We start from the raw sequence: 7,066 nt of genomic DNA, 5'->3' as shown, positions 1-7,066 counted from the left end.
TAGATTAAATGAATTTATTTTTACAGCTACCAGAGGGATGGCAGCCTTAGAGCCAAAGAGCATGCCAGAAGGGGGCTAAAGGAAGGATTTGTAAAGGTGGATATCAAAGGTGTACATTACAATTATGTAGGGAATCCACAGCTGTGCAAGAAAATTGTTTTACTCCCCTCATTACAAAAGCAAAATGCAAGCAGTTAATCCCTCATAGCAGGAAAACACTATTATCCCCCACCACCACCACCGCACCCTTTTATCCCCCTAGCATCCATATGACCGGCAAGAAAAAAAAAATCCCTAGCTTCACTTCTGGGGATGAAATACCCTCCTTCTGGCCTCTGCTGGAGGCCACAGACGCACACATGCTGGCAAAACACTCATAAAACAAAAAGAAATACATTTATGAATTTAAGTGTTGCACTAGCTACCATCACCTGTTCACCATGTCCGAGTGAGGGGCTGTGGATCAAAAAACAGAGACAAAAGACAGCGAGTCATTCGCCTCAGCAGAATGCCAAATGCCGTTTATTGAAGGAGGGAGGAGGCCTTAAATACAGGCTTACAGCACAATGCAAGAAGCCCAGAGGGCAGAAGTTCGCTATCGAATGTTCTATATTCTTGCATCTAAGCTGTTTACACCAATTGCAGGACACATGAACAAAGAACCTCCAGTGAGCGTTCAGGAAGAAGGAAACCGGCAGGGAATCAGCATAGGGAGGACATCTGGTCAAGGTCAGCAAGCAAGGCAACAGCTACCCAAAATGGGGGGCCAGGGCCCTACAGGTCCCCCCTTTTTACTAAAAAATGAGCTTCTAACTTAGGTTGCATGGGACATCAGCAGGTCACCTTACCCATCATGGAGATACCTGCCCAGGCCACACAGGTGCTCTGTCTTAGGTTGATGAGTGCCCCCCAGGCATTACCCGTCTCTGAATACTCATTATCATACAGGCTCAATCATGTGTGAGCTGCAGAGTTAACTGCTGTCAAAGATCTCAAAGTGGTGCTGGGCTTGCAACCTGTGCGTTTGACATAGAAAAGACCAACAGAAGTCCAAACCACCCATAGCCAGTAGGCTAAAGGCAATTGAGCCATTTCCTTCCTTAAGGAGCCTTACTGCAAATTGGAGTCCTCATAAGATGGTATCCCAAAAGCAAGTGGAACTTGAGTTTATAAATTTTATAACTTTCAAAGCCAATAAAAATGTATATAACTGTTGAATTAAATTTATTATGCCCAATAGAATGAAATAGTAATTAACTGTGGTAGCTACTATTGCTGCCAGGGTCTCCACTGTGCTAGCTGTAGTAACCAATTATGAAATGGCAATCCCAGAAACAGTAGCAGCAGTGGCCATCACTGCTATAACAACAACAATGGCAGCAGCGATGTCAAATTCTCTTCTGGAGCGTGTGAGCATAATCTGTGTCTAATTGCCACGATCCACTGGCATGGACACAACTCCAGGAACATGAACCACCAAGGCCCATTTTTCTTGATCCCAGCACGACTTAAGCTGGCAGCTCTGCAAAAGAACAACTAAGAACCATAAAGAAAAAACAGATAGCAAACAAGGAGCAGAACTAATGGTCTCATAATGGCTACATTCAGACTCACAAATTTTAAGTATCTTCAAAGGAGGCTAGATGAATTTCAGGAGGCCAATAAATGTTGCACAGACTCACTCCTTAAAAGGTATGTACTATACCAGCTTGAAGAGAATTACAAAAATGAAAAGGCTTAGCTGGCATGCTACTGTTAACAAATGGAGGTCAGTGACCTCCAGGGTTATCCTTAATCTCCAAGGTTTCTGGGTGACATGTTCTCAAACATACTTGAAAAAGCAGTTACCATACATTACCTTCTGAAGAATCCAACCACATGGCTATAATTCCTAGGCTTAGGTTAATGCTTGCCAAGGCTGGCAGTATTGGGCTCTCAATTCCCATTGGCATCAGAAGGGGAGAGTTTTTTACAAAGGTCCAATAGGTCTCTGCCATGTTGGGATTCGGCAGCAGCCACAGGGCGCACACAGTGCTCAGGAACCCAAAGAGGAACCTCATTATCCTGCGGAAAGACACAAACAGAACCCTGGGCCCACACCAATACCAGATCGGATCCCCTCCAAGTGCCAGTAGAAAGATCCTTCCATCGTACCAGAGGATGATTTGCAACAGGAGCCCTCCAGTGCTTATCTGCAGCAGATACTCCAGCAGAATCCACTGATAAAAAATTTAAAATACATAAAACAAGGGAAAGAATAGAATGTGGAGAGGAGAGCTGAGCCCCTAGCTCCCCCCTTTTTACTTTAGCAATATAAGTTTTTAAGGTACGATGGCAGCATTCTACTATAGCCTGTCCTTGAGGATTATCAGGAATACCAGTCTTATTAACAATAGAAAAATCTTGGCAGAATTTTGAAAATCCTATACTGCCGTAGGCGGGACCATTATCAGTCTTTATGCATTTTGGCACTCCCATATAAGCAAAAGCATGAAGACAATGATTCTTTATATCCTTAACCTTTTCACCTGAATAGGCAGAGGCAAAAATTAGAGAGGAATATGTATTGATAGACACATGGGCATATTGTAATTTTCCAAAGAAAGGCACGTGTGTGATGTCCATGTGCCACACATGATTAGGTAAAAGTCCTTGGGGATTAAGTCCAAAATGAGAAACAGGTAAAAATTCAGCACAAATAGGACATGATTTAGCTATCTGGATGGCTTGTTCCGGGGTTATTCCGGTATGATGACAAAGAGATCCAGCATTAAGATGATAACGTTGATGCAACTGAGTAGCCTTTTCAAAGGCAGAACAAATTAATGTGACAGCCATACGAGTAATGACATCAACTCTCTGATTACCTTCACTTAGAGGTCCAGGCAATTGGGTATGAGCTCTAATATGGCCCACATAAAGGTTATGTGAGCAGGACCATATGAGTCCTTGCACTTGCAATAAATATTCATGAATGGGAGAGATGGATGGTATGTAGGCTGTTGTCTCCAAAGGCATAATGGCATGTGTCACATATTGGCTATCAATATAGATATTTATAGGCTCATCAGAAAACATCTGTAAAGCAAGCAACAGTGCTTGTACCTCCACCATCTGGGTGGAAGTGCCCTGGACTTTCATTCTCTTCACTGTTACCAGAAACTACCACAACAAAACCATGTGAAGTGCCATCAGTAAATACCACAAGGGCCTGAGGAATAGGAGTCATCTGTACCATCTTGGGAAATATAACAGGATACAATTTAAAAAATTGACACACATCATTGGAGGGGTAGTGAGTATCAAACCGACGCTGCCTGGAGCATGTCAATATGGTCTAATCATTTATCATTAGCTTGTAATCATGCTATTTGAGACTGGGTGTATGGGGTCACCACAAGATCTGGCTCCTTACCAAAAGTTTGAACACTGAACTTTGATTCCCTTAAATATAATCTGAGCAACAGCCTAATTCTCTAGTATCCCCAGGACATCTAGTAACACAGCTTTTGTCTGCCACAGGTAGTGGATCTTCTTGCAACATTTCCCCTAAGCCTCTGCCCGGGCAGTAGCCCTGACTCTTCAGCATCTGTTGTACAGGCTGTGTAGTAAGCACTGCTCCCATACCTTCTAACACATCCCGTCCCCACAAGTTCACTGGAATGTCAGGTAGCACAAAGGGTTGAAAAGTTCCTGCACGACCTTCCTAGTTCTTCCAATTTAAAAGTAGCCTGCTCTGTAATGGCATCTGAGCTGTGCTGATACCTTGTAGGTTAGAGGTGGAATTTTTAAGGGGCCAACCTTTGGGCCAATGTTTTATAGAGATAACTGAAGTGTCAGCACCATGTGGGGAGTTTACCCACCACCTCCACAGCTTCCCAGAGTTTTCTTGAGTGCGATCAGCAGGAAATATTAGATAGAAGGATTTATAGCGGAGATAAACAGATAGAAAATAAATGATAGCCTCGAGAGGGCCTGGAACCTTTTCCAACGGGCCCTGACTGTCTCTGGCCCAGGGTTTTTATAGAGACACCAAGGGGTGGAGCAAAAGACTTCCTCCCCCAGCACAGCCAAGTGCAGACCATCTCAGACACCTGCACTCAGGCCCGTGGTCCTGATCATCCTCTATTCGGACCTGCTGGGTAAAGCCACGAGGAACCCGAGAACGGGCTCCCACAGCACCAGTATCTAAAAGACCCTGAAAACTGCGATCATTAATTTTTAAATTTAGCGTGGGTCTTTGTTCTAAGGTGGGAACCCAGCAGGCTAAAGGGCCTGTAGAGCGAAATCCACCCTCACCTCTATGTGGTTTAAGAAAAGGAGTTTGAAATCGAGGCATCAAAAGCAATTGTGCTATACAAGCACCCTGGGGAATAACTGTCACCCCCTTACCAGCCTCAACCATGATTCTAATTTCTCCTTCAGAGTCTTCATCTATCACTCCTGGAATTACTCTAATACTTTGCATAAGAGCACTGCTCCTGCCCAGAATCAGACCTAAAGACAATGCAGGTAGTGGGCCCTTGACTCCAGTACTGAGAGCCTGGGGGCCCATCTGAGATGTTAAGACTGCTCTGGCGGAGGCGCAGAGGTCCAATCCTGTGCTTCCAGGGGTACCTCTGATAAGGTCTTGGACAGAAAGGGATTCCTTTGAGGAATAAACTGGATGGGATGGTGGGAAACTGGGGTTGGGACAGGTGTATCCAGGGCTCCATACACTGTACTCCTCCAGAATATTTCCCCCTTATGGCTGAAGTTATTACCTGTCCTATGATGTGATGTCCGTCTATATCTCTACATAATTTAAGATAATCATTTAAGCTCTTATTTTTATGAGGCCTAATGGCCTCTTTGCAATATTTATTGGCATTTTCAAAGACCAATTGCTTTACTATAGGTATGGCTTGATCAACATCCCCAAATACTCTACTACCTGCTATTTGAAGCAGGCGATCTACAAATTCTGCAAATGGTTCTGATGGCCCTTGAATGACTTTAGATAGTTGTTTGCCAGCAGTTTTATTAGGCAGCCCTTTCCATGCTCTGGTAGCGGCTACGCTAATCTGTGCATAAACTGTGGGATCATACAAAATTTGTGCTTGTAAAGTGGCACACTGCCCTGTACCCATGAGCATCACAAGATTCCGAGCCAGGAAGCCTGCAGCAGCATTTCTATTAGCTGTAGTTTGACAATGCTCTCGAAACTCACTCCTCCAAATTATGCAGGATACACAAACAAAGAACCTCTGGCGAGCATTCAGGAAGAAGGAAACCAGCAGGGAATCAGCATAGGGAGGACATCTGGTCAAGGTCAGCAAGCAAGGCAACAGCTACCCAAAATGGGGGGCCAGGGCCCTACATTTAAGGTCCAATTAGCAGGTCAAGGCACTTGTCAACAACCTAACAATTTGAGTTCCATCTCCAGCCTCCCTCTGCCAAAGCAGTTATGTCATCACCTGTCGCCAGGTGCCTTTCCACTGCACTTGGCTCTTGTCTTTCTTGCCTCTCTCATGTCCCCACTCCAACATGGACTTTTGCTTTCCCTCTCACCCAATAAACCTCTTGTTGCATGTGGTATGTTTGCTTAGGCATACCTTGGCAGGGCCCACCAAAAGGTGCCCACTTCGCCTTTCTTTTTTATTTATCATTACACCCAGAACTCACATAGTGAAATGGGGAAAGGAGAGAACTCCTGCAAGTTGTCCTCTCTTCCACTTACCACTATGAATACATACAAACATACAACATAATAAATAAAAAAATAAATATCATTGTAGATTTAAGAACCTGATTTTTAGTTCACTAAAAATTATTCTTAGTGATGTATGGGTATGGGCAGTAACCTGAGAAGCTCAAGATTCCATCACCAGAACAAAATCTGTTCTGCTTCAAAGGCTATTTTTTGTTGTTGGTCTCTTCCTCTCTTCTGTATCTTTGGTAGTTTTTCCCTGTGTGTGTGTGTGTGTGTGTGTGTGTGTGTGTGTGTGTGTGTGTAGATGCACATGGGTAAGAGTTAGTTTTCTCCTACCATCTTGGTTCCAAGAATCAAGCTCAGATCAACTTTAGCAGCTTGGCCATTTCACTGATCCTCTTGATTAACTGCAGGCTTAGGTAAGATCAACTTTAGCAGCTTGGCCATTTCACTGATCCTCTTGATTAACTGCAGGCTTAGGTACGCCTAGGAAAGGGAATTCCCTAAAGATGTCTTCACCCCCAGAAAGCAGGAAGTAATTTTAAGAACACAATGGCTGTATTCCAAGAGGTGGGGTTGGTGTCTTTTAGTCGTTTAATGAGTTATGGATATTGTCATTGTTTACAATGGCTGGTTACAAGTTGTTAATTGTTAATAGTCAAAAAAAAAAAAAAAGCTAAACAAAGGAGAGTAGATACAGGGTTTTTGTTTAAAAAAAAAGAAAAAGAAAAAAGAAGATATAGAAAAGGGTAGATCATTGAATCTACTCTGAAAAAAGGGAAGATATAGAAATGATAAGATAAAAGGCAGATCTTTGGATCTACTCAGAAAAGAAAAAAAAAGAATATGTATATGATAAGATAAAAAAGGAGATTATTGAATCTACTTTTTAAAAGGAACTAATTCTTTTAAAGAGGATAAGCAATGAATTTTTTTATTTTATTTAAAAATATATTTATTTATGTATACATTATCCTGTCTGCAGGATGTGTCCTTGCAGGCCAGAAGAGGGCATCTGATCTCTTTACAGATGGTTGTGAGCCACCATGTGGTTGCTGGGAATTGAACTCAGGACCTCTGGAAGAGCAGTCAGAGCTCTTAACCACTGAGCCATCTCTCCAGTCCAAGCAATGAATTTTTTTGTTAGGATTTGTCAAATGTTAATGGACTGGACATTGTTAATGCATATAATGGAGTTTTTTGCCTGAATCAGTCAAATGTTAATGGACTAGACATTGTTAATGTAATTCTTTTTTTTTTTTTTTTTTTTTTTTTTTTTTTTTGGTTTTTCGAGACAGGGTTTCTCTGTGTAGCTTTGCGCCTTTCCTGGAACTCGCTTGGTAGTCCAGGCTGGCCTCGAACTCACAGAGATCC

This window comes from Peromyscus maniculatus, chromosome 8, assembly GCF_049852395.1.
Source record: "Peromyscus maniculatus bairdii isolate BWxNUB_F1_BW_parent chromosome 8, HU_Pman_BW_mat_3.1, whole genome shotgun sequence".
Taxonomy (NCBI): domain Eukaryota; kingdom Metazoa; phylum Chordata; class Mammalia; order Rodentia; family Cricetidae; genus Peromyscus; species Peromyscus maniculatus.
Note: the sequence above shows the minus strand (reverse complement) of the source record.